Source organism: Conger conger, chromosome 12 (assembly GCF_963514075.1).
Source record: "Conger conger chromosome 12, fConCon1.1, whole genome shotgun sequence".
Lineage (NCBI taxonomy): Eukaryota > Metazoa > Chordata > Actinopteri > Anguilliformes > Congridae > Conger > Conger conger.
This window is the reverse complement of record NC_083771.1, coordinates 110,397-129,051: the sequence shown is the minus strand read 5'-3', so window position 1 is coordinate 129,051 and position 18,655 is coordinate 110,397. Positions and strand designations below refer to the sequence as shown.

Here is an 18,655-nt window from a genome sequence, read left to right as displayed (position 1 = left end):
AAAATTATACCTCTATTCGTGGCCAACAAATCCGGCAACAACTTAAAAAAAGCCAAACGCTCAGAAATGTTGCACGGGGCATGCACGTTTATGAGCCGTAGTTTCTCCCCCCCCCACAAAACATCCACACACAGGAGCTTTCCTGGGACTATGGTCAGGAATTCCTCTACCATTACCCCCCTTCCCTTAAACAAAATCCCCAAGCCATCCGCGTGTACATTGCCCACTGACCAAATTGAAGGCCCCAAAACCCAATCCCTTCTAAAAATAGCCACGTCCTTCCCCCCTCCCAAATGGCATTCTTGCAGGAAACATACATCAAAAGGGACCTCTTTCAATGATAAAAACAGTCCCACTCTTTTGTCCCGTTCCTTTATGCCCCTGGCATTTAGAGACATGAAAGTCCTCTCCATTACTAAGAGTGTATTAATGTAATTATTGGCCTCCGGCCTACCTCCGTCCGAAAATCTTCTCCATGGCCACCCTCGGATCCGTTGGCAGTGGAGCCTCCGCACTCCCCATCTCCTTCTCCACCTCTTCGGCCCAGTCCTTGGGCCTCGCCATGGCTTCGGTAGGGGCCCTTGCCTTAGCCTGCCTCCCACCCGGTGGAGCTCCAGCCATCTCAGGCCTCTCCTTCCTCTTCTCTCCCCTCAGCCTGATGACGGCATCCTCCTCCATGGACAACTCCATGTCGGAGTCGTCACTGCCTTCCTCCGCCGTCTCCCTCCCCTCCATGCTGTCGGGACCCAGATCGGTGTCTGGGATCGGGCCCTCCTCGGTGCTAGGCCCCGCTGGGCCTGGTGTAGGCTCCTCCGCCTCCATTGGGCCTGGTGTAGGCCCCTCCACCTCCGCTGGGCCTGGTGTAGGCCCCTCTGCCTCCTTTGGGCCTGGTATAGGCCCCTCAGCCTCTGCCGGGCCTGATGCAGGCCTCTCAGCCCTCGCCGGGCCTGATGTAGGCCTCTCCGCCTCCTTTGGGCCTGGTGTAGGCCCGTCAGCCCCTGTTGGGCCTGATGTAGGCCTCTCCGCCTCCTTTGGGCCTGGTGTAGGCCTCTCAGCCTCTGTTGGGCCTGGTGTAGGCCTCTCAGCCTCTGTTGGGCCTGGTGCAGGCCTCTCCACCCCCGCTGGCCCTGGTGTAGGCGCTGCTCTCTCCCTGGCTGCGTCGGCGTAGGTGCGGCGGCGCTCAGGGCATGCCCTCATGAAGTGGTCCCCAGAGCCGCAGACGTTGCAGGTGCGCGGCTCCTTGCACTCGGCCGCCATGTGCCCTCGCTGCCGGCAGTTGTGGCAGACCACCAACATGCACCCCGCGTCGACGTGGCCCACCTCCATGCATCGCCGACAAAAAGGAGGCTGCCTAGAATAGGAGATGTGGCCCTTCACTCCTTCGACCATGCAGAGGGCCGGAGGATGGAGGTAGCCCTCGTAGCCATGGTCACTCTCCCGCAGCAGGACCTCGTACACCCTCTGGCCGTTCCAGAAGCCGAAGACGTCCCTCCGGTATCTGGGTCCGGCCACCACCCTGGCGAACCTCTCCAGGTACCTCCCGACCGCCTCATCTGGCACGTTCATGTCGAACAGGTTGATGATGACCACCCTGTGGTTCCTCCTCTCCATGGACTCCACCCGGAAAGCCCCCAGATCTTCCCTTTTGCATCTCTCCATGAATGCCTGGAATGCTTCTGGTCCTCTGAAGGCCATGTCAACGAACTCCTCTCTCCCGTTCCTCTGGATGCCCAAAATATCCCTCTCTGACAGAGAGAACTTCTCCAAAACAAAACTCTTCACGAATTCTTCCCTCTGGGGCATGCTCCCTGGGGCTCCTGCCCATTTCACCCTTGCAGTGTTTCTTACGGCTCTCCAATTGCTAGATGACATACTTACTGTCGCTTCTCTCCACCACACACCACTTGATCTTAGCCAAAAGGCCGAGAAGCGATAACCACAAACTGGCCCCTGCCGACGGCGCCCTCCCGGTGGCCCCGGACCGCGCTCGGGGCAGACGCCACCTGGCCCAGGAGCCGGCCCCCCTCCCCGCCTTCCCAAGAACCCTGCGCACGCACTGACTGGCCGGTCGGCGAGCTACCGTAACGACCGGACTCAGCTGGCTCCTCCCACCAAGATCCACTGTCCTCCACTGGCAGGCACAGCCGCCAAAAACACTCAACACACACCGAGTACGCTGTTACGTACTTACTACCGAGTTACTTACTGAATAGCTGCTCTCTAGGCAGCGACCAAAGCTATTTAGCGAGCGGGGCATCGATCGCACGCGGCAAGCAGGCGATAAGCCAGAAACGAGCAAGTCGGCTCGGCTCATCGGCGACTCGCAAGCAACCCGCATACCTGTCGCACATTGCCGTCTGTCCTTAAACCGTTCGAAGTTGCCCCGTCCTGTGGACGGAGCATCCAAAAATAGCACAAACTCAGGTGCGTTCCTCTCCACGGAAATCTTTAGTAAAATGTGGTTTTATTGGTTTTTTTACATTTCTTTACATTTTAAAATTCTTTTTCTTTTTTTAAAACACACTAATTAACACAAAATAATCATTTAATCAAGAACTTAAACTAATGAAACAAAGACATCAAAGGAATGAAAACAAACTTAAAGAAAGAGTGATTACAAAATATTACAAAGAGACCTTACAAAACTTAACAAAATCAATTTCAACAATAAAGAAACTAAGGTGAATTAAAGGACGAGAAAATAGTAAAGAAAGAGTCCATTCCGCTCAGGTTTGGTTGTCCCGAGAGGCTTCTGTGTCCCTTCTGTGTCCCTTGGAGGGGGGTGGACTATATGATAAGTTCTTTCCAGTGGTCCACCCCCCACTTCTCTCTCGCCAGGTTCTTGTTAGTGTGCATGTCCACCAGAATGCCGTCCTGGAGGAGGTTTTGGATCCTCCTCCGGAGAGTGACCAGGTCTACAGATGTTTTCTGGTAGACCTTGATGTTCCTCGTCTCCCATAGGACCTGCTTCACGGTGTTGATGATCCTCCACTGACGCTGGAGCACGGTGGTCTTGCATCCCCCCGGCGGACCGTAGAGGATGCCCTCAGCCATCAGGGAGGACCTCGGCAGGAACCTGCTTAGGGAGACAGAGGAACAAACAAGGCCCCAGACCCGCCTGGCCACGGAGCACTCCCAGAACAGGTGGTGAATGTGTTCTGAGTCAGTGCATCCGTGGGGGCAGCGTTCAGTCAGGGCTAAGTGCCGGCGATACATAAATGTTCTGGTGGGGAGACACCTATGGGCTGTCATCCAGGCAATGTCTTTTTGTTTGTTTGTGAGACACTTATGTGTCACATTTGCCCAGATGACTTGCGGGTCCAGGTCTGGCCCCCCCCTCGGGAGCGTTACAATTTCTCCAGATCTTAAATGAGCCATAATCATTTTATAGCTCCACGAGGTTAGGCCAGCCCTGGGCAGATCCGTCCTGTAGGCAAAGTCCTTCAGGGCTCGGTAGACGTAGGGGGGGTCCCAGCTATAAGGTATGGTGAGGTCCAGCACACCCAAGCCCATTGCTCTGAGGAAGGGGGTGGCATAGTACCTGGCAAAGGTACCAGAGGCCTTACCCACCTTCCCTGCATTCTGGACAAGGGTGGCCAGACCCTGCACCATAATGATGTTGACAATGTCTGGGACCCCCCGCCCCCCATTCCGCTCCTCTTTGAGGAGGGTGACGCGTTTAAGTTTTTCCATGGTGCTCCCCCAGACAAAGCGGAAAGCCATCCGGGTGATTAGCTTCCCGGTGGCTTTGTCTGGGGGAAACACCCTCCCCACATAGAGCAGAATGGGTAGGACAATTGCCTTCAGGACAAGGATCTTACCCGCCATGGTCAAGGGCCGTGCACTCCAGCTCCTGATTTTATTTTGGACGTGGCGGAGGGCTCCCTCCCAGCTGGTTCTCCCTCCTCCGTCAGCCTGGAAGGTCACCCCCAGGAGCTTGATGGTATTCCTACGTACAGGGAAGGAAACGGTCAGCTCCTCACTCCAATATGGAGACAGAAACAGTTCACTCTTGTCCCTGTTGACCAGGGCGCCAGTGGCCACACAGAAGTCGTCCAACACCTTGGTGGCACAAGCGATAGAACGACTGTCTGTGGCGACGATGGCAATGTCGTCCATGTACGCCATCACCTTTAGCCGTTCCCCCCCCCGCTCCAGGGAGTGGATAGCCCACCACCCCTGGATTGGCCCTGATGGCCTGGAGGAACGGTTCCAGGTAGATGACGTACAGGAGAGATGCTAGAGGGCACCCCTGCCTGACGCCAGACCTGACATCGAACGGGGCAGAGGGCTGTCGATTGACAACCACTCTGCCCGTTATGTCTGTCAGACAGATCTTTGTCCAGCGCAGGAGGGGGCCAGGAATGTTCATTTTTTCTAGCACTCTCTCCAAGCACACATGACTCACCCGGTCAAATGCCTTCTCTTGATCGAGACTGAGAAGGCACAAGGGGGACCTCCACTCCCCGGAGTGGATGATTAGATCCCTCGTGAGGAGCAGGTTGTCATTTATGGACCTCCCCTGCACGCTGCAGGTCTGGTCCGGTCCGATCACCGATGTTATCAGGCCTTGGAACCTCCCCATCAGCGCCTTCGCCATGATCTTATAATCGACTGAGAGGAGGTTGATCGGCCGCCAGTTGCGGAGGTCCTTCAGGTCCCCCTTCTTTGGGACAAGAGCTACTGAGCTCTGTCTCAGTGAGGCGCCTAACCGCCCCTCCCTGTACGCAGCCCTGAACACTTCCGCCACGTCCCCCTTCAGGAGATCCCAGTGAGCCTGGTAAAACTCAGCTGGGATTCCGTCAGGGCCCGGAGCTTTGTGTGTATTCAGGGAGTGCACGGCCCTGGTGAGCTCCTCAGTGCTCAACTCCGCCTCCATCTGCTCATCTCCCAGGCGTCTGTCCAGGCAGCCCAGGAAGGTGTCCATGAGAGCCCCGTCTGAGGGCCTCTCGCTGTAAAGGCCCTCGTAGAACTCCCTGGCCACCTCCCGGACCTCCGCCTCTTCAGACACCACCACCCCTCTGCTGTTATAGAGAGACAAGATGTTATTCGTCTTGGTTCGTGCCCTGCGGAAGAAGAACCGCGTGCACTTCTCATCCTCCTGGAGGCCCTGGAGTTTGGAGCGGAAGGTCTGTTTCTTCCGCTCTTCCCGGTAGAGGGTGGTGAGGCTCTGCCGAGCTTGTGCAATTTCGCTGCTGACATCCAGGCCTCGGGACTGGAGGAGGCTTAGTCTTTGGAGGGCAGCATTGTGGCGTTCAAAAACTGCCCTCCCTTCCTTCGCCTTCCTCCGCCCGACTGCCCGGAAGTAGCCCCGCACTCGCTCCTTCACCATCTCCCACCACTCCACCGGGGAGTCAAAGAGATGTTTCAGACTCACCCACTCCAGGTATCTTCTCGAGAAGGAGAGACGCACCTGGGGGTCTTGGAGATGGCTGATATTCATCCGCCAGAGCCCCTTACCCACAAAAAGGGGGAAGAACAGGGCAACCCACCCACCTAGTAAAGGACAACAAAACACAACCTTTTTTTGCACAAAACTTGGAGAGGGGCACCGTTCCCGAACGCACTGCAATAACGGGTCGATGCTTGAAGGGGATGGAGCAAGCTCCTTCTCCGACTCCCTGTGCCAAAAATCCGTTTAATATATAGTCCCCTGATAGGGGACGTATCAGATATTAAACTGATAAGAACAGATTTTTTTTTATTTATTTTTTTTGTATTTAAATTAATTTATTGGTCCGCACCAAACACATTACACATCACATTCCCTTACAACACTGAACAACAAAACCCAAATCACATCGTCTTGACAAAAGTAAACTCAAAACCCCCCCCTCCCCTAAAGTCCCCAAAGTCCCAACACATTCCCACTGTACAAACACATTTCAATACAAACAAAAACAGAACAGAAACCAGCAACACAACCAAGAACAGAAACAAAAACAGAACCACAACCAAACCCCTCAAAAAACATTATATCACCCCCTTCCATCGCTCCCATGCAGCGTGGAAACCCCAGCTCAGCACCTCCCATCCGAAGCGCCGCTCCACCTCCGCCTCCACCATCCGCACCACCCCCCTCCCTGTCCACCCCGTCTTCACCGCCCCCCTCTCCCCCCGCGCCCCCCACAGCTTCTGCTTCGCCAGGCTCAGCAGCAGCAGTGTCTGAAACCTGGCCCTCCCCTTCTCCCTCCCCAACCCCTCTCCAAAAAACACTCCCTCCCGTGTCACCCCCCTTACCCTCCTGTACCTCCTCCCTATCAGCTGCCACACCTCCTGGGCAAAGGGGCAGCCCCAGAAGACATGGGCCACGGTCTCTTCCTCCCTCCCACAGCCCTCCCTGGGACAGAACCTGTTCTGGGTCAGCCCGTGCCTGTACAGGACGTCCCTCACTGGCAGCCTCCCGTAGGCCACCAGCCAGTTCAGGTCCCTCAGGCGGTTCTCCAGGCCCTTCGGCTGGATAGCCGCCCACACCTCCCGCCCCACCGGCACTCCTGTCCCCCCCACAGGCCTCAGCCGCGCCTTTAAGGCCTTGTACAGGGCCCTGTGCTGCAGCACCAGCTCCCTGTCTGCACACTCCTTGTGCCTCCTGGCCCAGCGACTTACCTGCTCATAATGAGCAGGGGCCACCTGCCCCCTCGGCACCCTGTTGTCCCACCCCACCAAAAACCGCACACACGACGAAAACCAAAAACGAACAAAATACTGAAATTTATGACAAACCGGGGAAACCAAGGAAACACACAAATTACAAAAAAACAACACATCTAACTTAAGCGGAACATGTAACACATCCCTCCCTCCCTCCTCCACCGCCATATACATCACCTCTCTCCTTATATACTCGTAACCCCCCCCCCGCAAAAACTTGAACACCGCCCGCACCAGCTCCCTCTTAAGCCGCACGGGCAAAGGAAAAACATACGACAAATAAACTAAAAACGGAAAAATGTCGGCCTTTACCGCTACCACCCTCCCGGACAGTGTGAGCCGTCGTGTTGACCAGAGGCCTAATTTGGCCTTCACATCCGCCACCCTCTTCTCCCAGTTCCTCACAGTGTCCCGCCTGTCTCCCTCTCCAAACTCTACCCCCAGGACCCTCACTGGCCCTATACTTACCTGCAGCCCACACTGTCCATCCCTTCTACCCTTCCACGCCCCTAAATATTTCATGGTGGACTTTGCCAGGTTAACAGAAGCCCCCGCCCCCCTGGCAAAGTCCCCCACCACCTCCATTGCCCTCCGCACACTCCCGTCCCCCTCCAAAAACAGACAGACATCGTCCGCGTACAGCCCTGCCTTCACGCTCTCACCCCCTGCTCCTGGCATTGGAACCCCTCTTATCCCTCCGTCCCTCCGCACTGCCTCGGCCATCGGCTCAATGTATAGAACAAAGAGGAGCGGTGACAAGGGGCAACCCTGCCTTACCCCCCCCTTCTGCCCCACCATCTCCCCCAAAAACCCATTGACCCCTATCCTACTCCCTACCCCTTTGTACAGGAGCTGCAGCCACCTCAAAAACCCCACCCCAAAGCCCAAACGCGCCAAAACCCCAAACAAAAACCCATGGCTGACCCTGTCAAATGCCTTCTCCATGTCCAAAGAAATAAAAATTAATGGAAGGTTCCTCTCCTCCACCCAACAAAACACGTCCCTCGTGAGCTGGAGGTTCCATGCTACGGACCTGCCCTCCACCCCACAGGTCTGATCCCCTCCCACCAGGAATGGCATGGCCAACCTCAGCCGGCCCGCCAGTGCCCGGGCGATGAGCTTATAGTCGACGCCCAGAAGTGTTATCGGGCGCCAGTTGTTCAAATCAAGCTCATCGCCCTTCTTATATAGCAAGGCCACCACTCCCTCCTTCATCGAAGGGGCGAGCTCCCCCCTCTCGTAGATCTCCCCAACAACCTCCAAAAAATCCAGGCCCACCAGCTCCCAGAATTTAAAATAAAATTCTTTGGGAAGCCCATCCTTCCCCGGGACCTTCCCTCCCTTCATCCCGGAGAGTGCCTTCTTGAGCTCCTCTGAGCTGAAAGGCATCTCCAGGACTGCCCTCACTCCCTCCGGCACCCTCTCCTCCACCAAGCCCAGAAAACGCTCGGAGGCACTCCTGTCCACCTCCCTTTCCCCGAAGAGGAGCGAGTAGTAACAGGAGGCCACCTTTAGCATCTCCTGCGTTCCTCTATGCACCCTCCCGTCCTCCCCCCTCAGCCCTTCCATCACCCTCTTTGCCCTCATCGCCCTCACCCTCTGAAAGAAATACGAGGAGCAGGTCTCGTCTTTATCATATTCCTCTCCCTGGCTCTTAAAAGCCAGGGAGCGTGCCTTGTCCTCGTGCAGAGCCTTAAGCTCTGCCTTTAAGGCCTCCCACCTCCCCTCGTCAAACTCCCCCCCGTTGTTCCATCTCATGTAGAGCCCCTCCAGCTCTCTCTGAAGCCTAAGGGAGTACCTCTGCTCCCTCCTTTTTTTCCCCCGGCAGTACGCGATAACAAAGGCCTTGATTCGGGCCTTCGTCACCTCCCACCATTCCACCGCCGAGCTAAAAAAAGGCTTCAGTTTTGCCCACCCTGCGTACGCTTCCCTGAAGCGCACGCAAAAGGCCTCCTCCTTTAAGACCTGTGTGTTCATGCGCCAGCACCCTCTCCCAAATGCTGGCGCATCCCACCCCACTGTCACCACCACCCCGCTGTGGTCCGAAAAATAAAGGGGGATCACCTCGGCCGCCTTCACCCTCTGCCCCCCCGGAACAAAAACAAAATCGAGACGGGACTTGGCCCCCCTGCTGTTCCCCCAGGTAAGCCCTGGGTCCTTTGGCCACACCTCCCTAAACCCATCTTTCAGGGAGAACCTCCCCAACACACCTTTCAGATGTGCCACCGACCAATCCGGTGATTCAAACGAAACATTAAAATCCCACCCCATCACTACAAACCTGTTTGTGGCACACACCTGTTCCAAAGACAGAAAGAACTCCTTTCTCCTTTGCACATGGGCTGGAGCATAGACATTCACCATCCTCAATTTTATGCCCCTCCAGTCCCCGTCCACCACAAGAACCCGCCCCTGCACCCACGAGAACACGTTCACAATTTTTATCTCCCTCCCTCTAACCAAAATTCCCACCCCCGAGGAATGGGCCCCACCCACACTCCAAAAAGAAAACCCCTTCTTCCATTCCAAAGTAAATTTCTGAGAGTCCTCACTGGACCTCAGATGCACCTCCTGCAAAAAACAAAACGTAAAACTCTGCGTAGACAAAAAATGAAAAACTCCCCTCCTCTTTTCCCCATTTAACAACCCCCTCACATTACACGTCATTATTCTCAGACATTGTGCCATGACACAAACAAAACAGAAACTAAAACCCCACCATCACAGGCTGAACCCCCCAAACCTCCCTCCCCCTTCCTCCTCATACTCCAAAAAGGGTACCTCATTCGGGGGCCTCAGCTGGACCATCCCCCCGTCATACCCACACTCGGACAGTGGGGAAGCCATGTCCCTCACCCGGCTCTCGCTGCCCGACCTGCCTAGGGAGTCCTCAGAGTCCGAGTGAAAGTCCCCCCTGGCCACGCCCAGCCTGACCTTCTTCTTCTTCTTCTTTTTCTTTTCCCCCAGCCCTGGAGACCCGCTCTCCCCGCTGGTGCTCGCTACTGCCAGCTCCTCCGTCGCCTCCGCCCAAGTGGGGGTGCGGCTGCGCTTCACCCCCCCCTCCAGGCCTCCTTCCTCACCGCCAGCTGCCCCTGCGCGCACCGCCGCAGAAGCTCCCTCTGGGGGCGCCTCTTCTGCTGCCTCTGCCTTCCGCCCCACCTCTGCTCCACCTGAGGCTGGCACTGCCCTGCCTGCCTTCGCCTCTCCCCTCCTGCCCTGAGGGTGCGGGGTGGGGGGCACCTCCCCAGATGAAGGCACCGACGAAGCTGAGGCCTCTAACTCCGACTCCTCCACCACCCCCTCTGCTGCAGGAGCTGCCCCTGAGCCCTGCGCCGCCTCCGCCGACTGTTCTTCCCCAGCTCGCTCGCTTCCAGGTGCCTGCGTCTCCTCCTCCTCTCCTCCAGGAGGCGCTGCATCGGCCGAAGCAGCACTGCCCTGCTCACGTCCCCGCTCCTCTGCCTGGCTCTGCTGCCCCTCCCCCTGCGCTTCCTCCTCCCCACCACCAGGGGGAGCCGGCTGTCCTCCTGCTGCCTCGGCGTAGGAGCGCCTCCGGGCCGGGCAGTCCCGGATCAGGTGTTCCCCACTCCCACACAGATGGCACTTCCTTCCTGCCGGGCACTCTCTTGCCGCATGGCCTTCCTCCCCACATGCCAAACACACAAAGAAGCTGCAGTCTTTTGCCATGTGTCCGTACTTGAGGCACCTCCTGCAGTATGTAGGTAGGCCGGAATAGGTTAGAAACCCTTTATCCGGCCCGATGGAAAATACTGCAGGCAGATGCCTCACACCGCCCACCGCTTTTTCTTCCGGCCTAAGCCTCACCAGAACCTGCCTCTTCCCGTTCCACACCCCGAAAAGATTTCTCATCCTCACCTCCGGCCTTAGCACGGTGCAGTATCTTCCGAGAAACACCTCCACCTCCCTCGCCGTCACAAACGGGTTGTAAGTAAGCAGGGTAACCAGCTTCACGTCACTTGAAAACAGCGGCTCCATGCTAATCCCCTTTAGTACTTCAGCCTCCTTCCTCTCCTTGTAGGCCTCAAAAATTTCGAGACACAGGCCCTCACTGTCCAGCGTCACATCAAACAGCCCCCTACTCGGGTAGTCCTGCACACAATACATGCGCTCCACTCCAACATTGAAAAAATCTTTAAACAGCCTTACTACGATGAACTGCAGATCCACCTTCCGTCTCTCCTCCATTGCAACCTGCAGCCGAATTGTATTCCTCCTCCGTAAGGTTCCTCCTGCCATCTCCGGTCCTGGAGCATCCATGGTCCCACACGCACAATCCCTGGATCGCGAAAGTTATCTCCGTTTGATAAGAACAGATACTACACTTGATCTTAGCCAAAAGGCCGAGAAGCGATAACCACAAACTGGCCCCTGCCGACGGCGCCCTCCCGGTGGCCCCGGACCGCGCTCGGGGCAGACGCCACCTGGCCCAGGAGCCGGCCCCCCTCCCCGCCTTCCCAAGAACCCTGCGCACGCACTGACTGGCCGGTCGGCGAGCTACCGTAATGACCGGACTCAGCTGGCTCCTCCCACCAAGATCCACTGTCCTCCACTGGCAGGCACAGCTGCCAAAAACACTCAACACACACCGAGTACGCTGTTACGTACTTACTACCGAGTTACTTACTGAATAGCTGCTCTCTAGGCAGCGACCAAAGCTATTTAGCGAGCGGGGCATCGATCGCACGCGGCAAGCAGGCGATAAGCCAGAAACGAGCAAGTCGGCTCGGCTCATCGGCGACTCGCAAGCAACCCGCATACCTGTCGCACATTGCCGTCTGTCCTTAAACCGTTCGAAGCTGCCCCGTCCTGTGGACGGAGCATCCAAAAATAGCACAAACTCAGGTGCGTTCCTCTCCACGGAAATCTTTAGTAAAAGGCGAAAGATTTGTGCGTGCTGAAGAGAAACCCGAGCGAAATGTGACCTTTCAGCGCACCAGGCGCCTCCGGCCCCCTTCCCAGCCACTCCCACTGACCCGGGGTTGCCACTGCTGCCAGCTGGCCGGACAGACAATCCGAGAGGGAAGGTGGGAAAAGCTCCTTCTCCGACTCCCTGTGCCAAAAATCCGTTTAATATATAGTCCCCTGATAGGGGACGTATCAGATATTAAATTGATAAGAACAGATTTTTTTTTTTGTATAAGAAATTTTTATTTACACAAATATAATTTTACATCATATTCACATTACATACACATAACACACACACTGTACAGACCCAACATCTTTTCTACAGACAACACATATACATTCACTATTTACACTTTTATTTACACTATTTACACATTTGCCTTTTATAGGCTCAAGGCGACCTTCACCTTTTCCCATTTCTTTTCGCCCCTTTTTTTCCCTTCTACCTGGGCACACACCCCTATCTCCACCATTACTCTCCTTTCCCACCCCCTGCAGCACTGCACCCCCGTCATGCTACTTTTGGGGTTCCTGACCTTCTGATTCCTGCTGTCCCACAGGGCCAGCTTCCCCCAGCTCACTAGGAGGCCAAACACCTCCCTCTCCTCAGCCTTCCGACTCTTCACCCCAGCTGCATTCATGACCCCAGCCTTGTCCACCGCTGTGGCCCAGACCGGGAGAAACACCCCCTTATTTGCCCTCCCCCAAAAGACCCTTGCAAAGGGGCATTCCCACAGGGCATGCCCTCCTGTCTCCTCCCTCCCACAGCCCCTGGGGCACAAAGGGCTCCTGGCCGTGCCGGCCCTGTGCAACCTCTCCCTCACCGGTAGCCTTCCCAGACCGCCCATCCAGTTCAGGTCTCTCGCCCGGTTTGGGAGCCACTTGGCCGACAACCACCTCCATTGCGCTCCGCTCCTTTGCACCTCCCTCTCTGCCGCTCTTGTCCTCCTGCCCAGGATCTCTTTGTAGAGGGCCCGATGGTCCCCCAGCCCCTGTGCCACGATGATCTCTCTATGAGATCTTAAAAAGAGAGATGCCACGGGATGTCTTCCGCCCTCGGCCCGCTGTTGTCCCACCCCACCAGCTCCCTCATGGCCGTCCCCACCCACATCCTCATGAGGTGCCGGCACTTGTGGCCCTCATCTCCCACCAAGGCGTCGTAAATGCTCTTCACGAACAAGACCTCTACCTTCAGGCCCACGTCTACTAGGTCTCTCCCGCCCTTTTCCACCGGCAAAAATACGATGTCCCTTTTTACCGGCTCTAGCCTCCCTCCCCATAGAAAATTAAAAATCAACCGGTTTAGTTTGATCTTATATACCGCTGGGATCGGAAAAACCCTACCTAAATAAATGATCCTCGGTAAAATGTCTACTTTCACCGTTAGTACCTTACCTGAAAATGTCAGCGCCCTCTCCCTCCACACGCCTAACCTCTTCTCCACCTTCTCCAGGCACTGCTGCCAGTTCAGCCTGTCCGCCCTCTCCCCGCTGAAACGGACCCCCAGCACCTTTATCCCCTCCTCACACTCTACCAGGCCATGCTCCTCCCCCCTTCTCCCTCTCCATCCCTCGGTCACCATCACTGTCGACTTGGTAAAATTAATTTTTGACCCTGACCCTCGACAGTACTGGCCCACCAGGCCCATGACCCTCTCTACATCCCTCTCTGATGAGACCACCACTGTGGTGTCATCCGCGTACTGTAGCAGCTTTACCCTCTCCCCCCCGCTGCCCGGGATCTGCAGGCCCCTGAACACCCCGTCCTGCCTCATCAGCTCTGCCAGGGGCTCTATAACGCAGACGTAGAATAGCGGGGACAGGGGACACCCCTGCCTCACCCCTCTACCCTGCATCACCTGTGCACTCATGGCCCCATTTACTTTTACCCGGCTGAAGGCCCCGTTGTAGAGGGTCTTCACCCAGGTAATGAAGCCCTCCCCGAAACCCATCCTCTCCAAAACCTGCACCAGGAAGGCGTGGTCGACCCGGTCGAAAGCCTTCTGTTGGTCCAGGCCAATCACCCCTACCCCAACTTTCCTGCTTCTCGCCCAGCTCAAAAGATCCCTTAAAAGAATCAGGTTCTGGGACCCCATCCTTCCTGGGACAGCACAAGTTTGGTCAGGTCCCAGAACACCCCCTTGGCCCTGTTGGCCAGCACCTTCCCCAGCACCTTGTAATCGGTGCAGAGGAGAGTGACTGGCCGCCAGTTCCCCAGATCTTTCCTCTCCCCCTTCTTGTACAACAGATGCACTACCCCCTCCCTCATCGATACGGGCATTTTCCCCACTTCTCCCGCCCGGTTAAAAACTTCCACCAGATCCTCAGCCATTATCCCCCAGAAGTGGGTATATACCTCCCTGGTAATCCCATCTCTCCCTGGCGTTTTCCCCGCTTTTAAAGAGAACAAGGCCTCCCTTACCTCTTCCATCCTTATCCTCCTCCCCAGAGCTTCCTGTTGTCCCTTCCCTACCTTCCTCCAGAGCTGCGCCACCAGCCTGTCCCCCTCCTCTGTGTCCCTCTCCTCCCTCCCAAACAACACCGAGTAAAAAAGCGCTGCGGCGTCCAGCTTCTCCTCCAGCTTCCTTACCTCCCCCTGGCCTGTCATTATCGCCTCGATCCACCCCTCATTTTGCCGCGCTCTCACCGTTTTAAAAAAGAAAGGCGTTACCTTCTCGTCCTTCTCCCTCCGCTCCACCCTTGCCAGGAAGGCAAAACGCCTTGCTCTCTCGATGTAATAAGATTTTATCTTTTCTTTTAAACCCTTTACTTCCTCTGCGTTCACCCTCCCTCCCCTGTTTGCCACCCCCACCCAGTATTGCAGCTCTCCCTTCAGTGCCCACACCTTCTCTCTCTCTTCCCTCCTTTTCGCTATGCCATAGGCTATGCAAAACTCTTTTATCCTATGTTTCACCATTTCCCACCACTCCAGCACACAGGAAAACTGGGCTTTGAAAACCCTCCACCCCAAATAAAATTCCGTAAATTGTTCACAAAACACCCAATCTTTGAGGAGATCGGCATTAAAAAGCCATCTCCTTTGTTTTCTAGCCTCCCCTCCCCCCAAAATACACTTTATTACACTATGGTCTGAGGACCAGCTGGGAAGCACCACAAAACTTTCCACCCTCCATTTTTTTGAGGCAAAAAAATAGTCCAACCTCCTCCTACAGCCCCTGGAGTTTGACCACGTGTATCCCTCCCCCTGTCGGCCATCTTCTTTAAAACAATCAAACAAAGAAAACTTAACCAAAATCTCTTTTTTTAAATACAGAACTGAAAAATCCCTTCTCCCTCCCACTATCCCCTCGTCCACCGACACATTAAAATCCCCCCCCAAAACAATACATCGATTTGTCGCCAATAAAACCGGCAACATCTTGAAAAAACACAAACGCTCAGAAATATTACATGGGGCATGCACATTTATGAGCCTAAACTTCTCCCCTCCCCACAAAACATCAGCACACAACAGTTTCCCTGGAACAATCGACAGGAATTCCTCAACCACCACCCCCCTTCCCTTAAACAGAATCCCCAAACCATCGGCGTGGACATTGCCCACTGACCAGACCGAAGGCCCCATATCCCAGTCCTTACAAAACATGGCTACATTCCTCCCTCCTCCCAAATGACACTCCTGCAGGAACATCGCATCAAACGACACCTCTTTAAAAGATAAAAACAGTGCCGCTCGCTTATCTCGGTCTTTTATGCCTCTGGTGTTCAAGGACATGAAAGTTTTCTCCATTTGAGAAGTTATGTTAAACGGATATACAGGCTCTCAGCCTACCTCCTTCCGAAAATCTTCTCCATCACACGCTCGGGTTCCGTCGGCATCGGGGCCTCCGCGTCCCCCATCTCCTTCTCCACCTCTTCGGCCCAGTCCTTGGGCCTAGCCATGGCTTTGGTCGGGGCCTTGGCCTTAGCCTTCCTCCCCCCTGATGGAGCTCCAGCCATCTCAGGCCTCGCCTTCCTTTCTCCCCTCAGCCTGATGACGGCCTCCTCCTCCGTGGACAACTCCATGTCGGAACCCTTCACTGCCTTCATCAGCCGTCTCCCTCCCCTCCATGCTGTCGGGACCCAGATCGGTGTCTGGGATCGGGCCTTCCACGGTGCTAGGCCCCGTTGGGCCCGGTGTAGGCCCCTCAGCCTCCATTGGGCCTGGTGTAGGCCCTTCCGCCTCCGCTGGGCCTGGTGTAGGCCCCTCCGCCTCCCTTGGGCCTGGTTTAGGCCTCTCTGCCTCCTTTGGGCCTGGTATAGGCCCCTCAGCCTCTGCCGGGCCTGGTGTAGGCCTCCCTGCCCCTGCTGGGCCTGGTGTAGGCCTCTCCTGCTCTGCTGCGCCTGGCTTAGGCCTCTCAGCCCCCGCTGGCCCTGGTGTAGGCGTTGCTCTCTCCCTGGCTGCATCGGCGTCGGTGCGGCGGCGCTCAGGGCATGCCCTCATAAAGTGGTCCCCGGAGCCGCAGGTGTTGCAGGTGCGTGGCTCCTTGCACTCAGCCGCCATGTGCCCCTGCTGTCTGCAATTGTAGCAGACCACCGACCTGCACCCCGCGTCGACATGGCCCACCTCCATGCACCGTCGACAGAAAGGAGGCTGCCTGGAGTACATAATGTGGCCCTTCACTCCTTCGACCATGCAGAGGGCTGGAGGATGGAGGTAGCCCTCGTAGCCATGGTCACTCTCTCGGAGCAGGACCTCGTACACCCTCTGGCCGTTCCAGAATCCGTAGGTGTCCCTCCGGTATCTGGGTCCGGCCACCACCCTGACGTACCTTTCTAGGTACCTCGTGACCGCCTCGTCTGGCACGTTCATGTCAAAAAGATTGACAATCACTACCCTGTGGTTCCTCCTCTCCATGGACTCCACTCTCCATGGCCCCAGGTCTTCCCTCTTGCACCGCTCCATAAAGGCCTTGAACGGATCCGCCCCCCTGAAGGCGACGTCCACAAATTCCTCCCTTCCATTCCGCTGAATTCCCAGGATTTCCTTCTCTGACAAGAGAAACTTCTCCAAAATGAATGACTTCACAAACTCTTCTCGTTGTGGCATGCCCCCAGGGACTCCTGCCCACTTCATCCTCGCCGTATTTCTCACTGCTCGCCAATTATTCGAAGACATACTTACAGTTTAGTCGCTTCTCACCACCACCAACCACTTGATCTTAGCCAAAAGGCCGAGAAGCGATAACCACAAACTGGCCCCTGCCGACGGCGCCCTCCCGGTGGCCCCGGACCGCGCTCGGGGCAGATGCCACCTGGCCCAGGGGCCGGCCCCCCTCCCCGCCTTCCCAAGAACCCTGCACACGCACTGACTGGCCGGACTCAGCTTGCTCCTCCCACCAAGATACAGTGTCCTCCACTGGCAGGCGCAGCCGCCAAAAACACTCAACACATACCGAGGACACTATTACGTACTTACTACCGAGTTACTTACTGAATAGCTGCTCTCTAGGCAGCGACCAAAGCTATTTAGCGAGCGGGGCATCAATCGCACGCGGCAAGCAGGCAATAAGCCAGAAACGAGCAAGTCGGCTCGGCTCATCGGCGACTCGCAAGCAACCCGCATACCTGTCGCACATTGCCGTCTGTCCTTAAACCGTTCGAAGCTGCCCCGTCGTGTGGACGGAGCATCCAAAAATAGCACACACTCAGGTGCGTTCCTCTCCATGGAAATCTTTAGTTAAAGGCGAAAGATTTGTGCGTGCTGAAGAGAAACCCGAGCGAAATGTGACCTTTCAGCGCACCAGGCGCCTCCAGCCCCCTTCCCAGCCACTCCCACTGACCCGGGGTTGCCACTGCCGCCAGCCGGCCGGACAATCCGAGAGGGAAGGTGGGAAAAGCGAGACAGCGCAATGACAACAAACAGTTACGTCCCGCACACAAAACTACTACATCATTTTGCTAAAAAACAGAGGCAAGCACACTTACAACAAGGGCACATATTCAGCCTATTTACAACACAATTTACATACATACAAAAAAACAAACAAAAAGGGGGAAGAACAGGGCAACCCACCCACCTAGTAAAGGACAACAAAACACAACCTTTTTTTGCACAAAACTTGGAGAGGCGCACCGTTCCCGAACGCACTGCAATAACGGGTCGATGCTTGAAGCGGACGGAGCAAGCTCCTTCTCCGACTCCCTGTGCCAAAAATCCGTTTAATATATAGTCCCCTGATAGGGGACGTATCAGATATTAAACTGATAAGAACAGATTTTTTGTTTTTAAAGGTTTTTATTGTATCAATACATAAAAAATTGACAATACATTATTTTTTCAAGGGCAAGTTACTACAGGAATACATAACAAATCTTAAATAACAAAATTACACTCTAGTAAAATCATATACATAGATACAAATAAAATGCATGTAATTTCATTAAAAATCCCACCAAGACCCTTTGCCCTTCCCTTTATTTATTGCTAAAACCACACAAAACTGTTTCAAATAACCGACAAGATCCTTACAACAGACGACCTTTGTACCGGCAGCGGTGGGCGCTCTTAAACAACCTGCCTTCACACCGCCCCTGTTACCTCGTCATAACAGATCCAGGCCGGTCAGGCTGGCCCTCCCGGCCCCATGATCATTGTCCAGGCTGCATGCCCCCATGCCCCCTTGGCCCAGTCCACTCCTCTTCTCCGCCGGTCACGCCACATGTAGTCTCTGAGGGAGGCAAACGCCACCCTCCTCAGTGCCTCCGGCCCTGTTCTCTTTCAGCCACACAGTGCGGGCAGTCCAGATGGCCTGTTTCAGACAGTTTATGGCCAGCCACAGGCCCCTCCACTGACGTGAGGTCCTTCCCCTGCCCACGCCGTACAGCACCATCTGGCACTGCAGGGTCAGTCCCGCTCCCAGCAGCAGCTGGATCAGGGGCCCGCACTGTGTCCAGAGGGTCCTTGCCACCGGGCAGTCCCACAGGCAGTGGCGGACCGACTCCTCCTCTTCACACCTGGGCCAAGGGCACTTTGCAGTCCTGGCCAGTCTCCGGGCATGCAGCACTCCTTGGACCGGGAGGACCCCATGCGCCGCCAGCCAGGCCAGGTCTCTATGACGGTGCAGCAGATCTGGGTG

The 18,655-nt window shown here is 55.8% G+C and overlaps 3 non-coding genes and 3 pseudogenes across 3 annotated transcripts; all 6 read right to left on the bottom strand.

The window, feature by feature from the left end:
* Positions 1-5,541: 5,541 nt before the first annotated feature.
* LOC133106507 (U2 spliceosomal RNA) lies at positions 5,542-5,730 on the bottom strand. The gene has a single exon (XR_009704523.1). It is a non-coding gene; the product is annotated as a U2 spliceosomal RNA (small nuclear RNA).
* A 5,157-nt stretch (positions 5,731-10,887) lies between these two features.
* Positions 10,888-11,021, bottom strand: LOC133106568 (U2 spliceosomal RNA; annotated as a pseudogene).
* Positions 11,022-11,466: 445 nt separating this feature from the next.
* LOC133105715 (U5 spliceosomal RNA) lies at positions 11,467-11,583 on the bottom strand. The gene has a single exon (XR_009703909.1). It is a non-coding gene; the product is annotated as a U5 spliceosomal RNA (small nuclear RNA).
* A 79-nt stretch (positions 11,584-11,662) lies between these two features.
* On the bottom strand, positions 11,663-11,814 carry LOC133106586 (U2 spliceosomal RNA; annotated as a pseudogene).
* Positions 11,815-17,183: 5,369 nt separating this feature from the next.
* LOC133106114 (U5 spliceosomal RNA) lies at positions 17,184-17,300 on the bottom strand. The gene has a single exon (XR_009704291.1). It is a non-coding gene; the product is annotated as a U5 spliceosomal RNA (small nuclear RNA).
* Positions 17,301-17,641: 341 nt separating this feature from the next.
* LOC133106337 (U2 spliceosomal RNA) lies at positions 17,642-17,814 on the bottom strand (annotated as a pseudogene).
* Between the last annotated feature and the right edge of the window lie 841 nt (positions 17,815-18,655).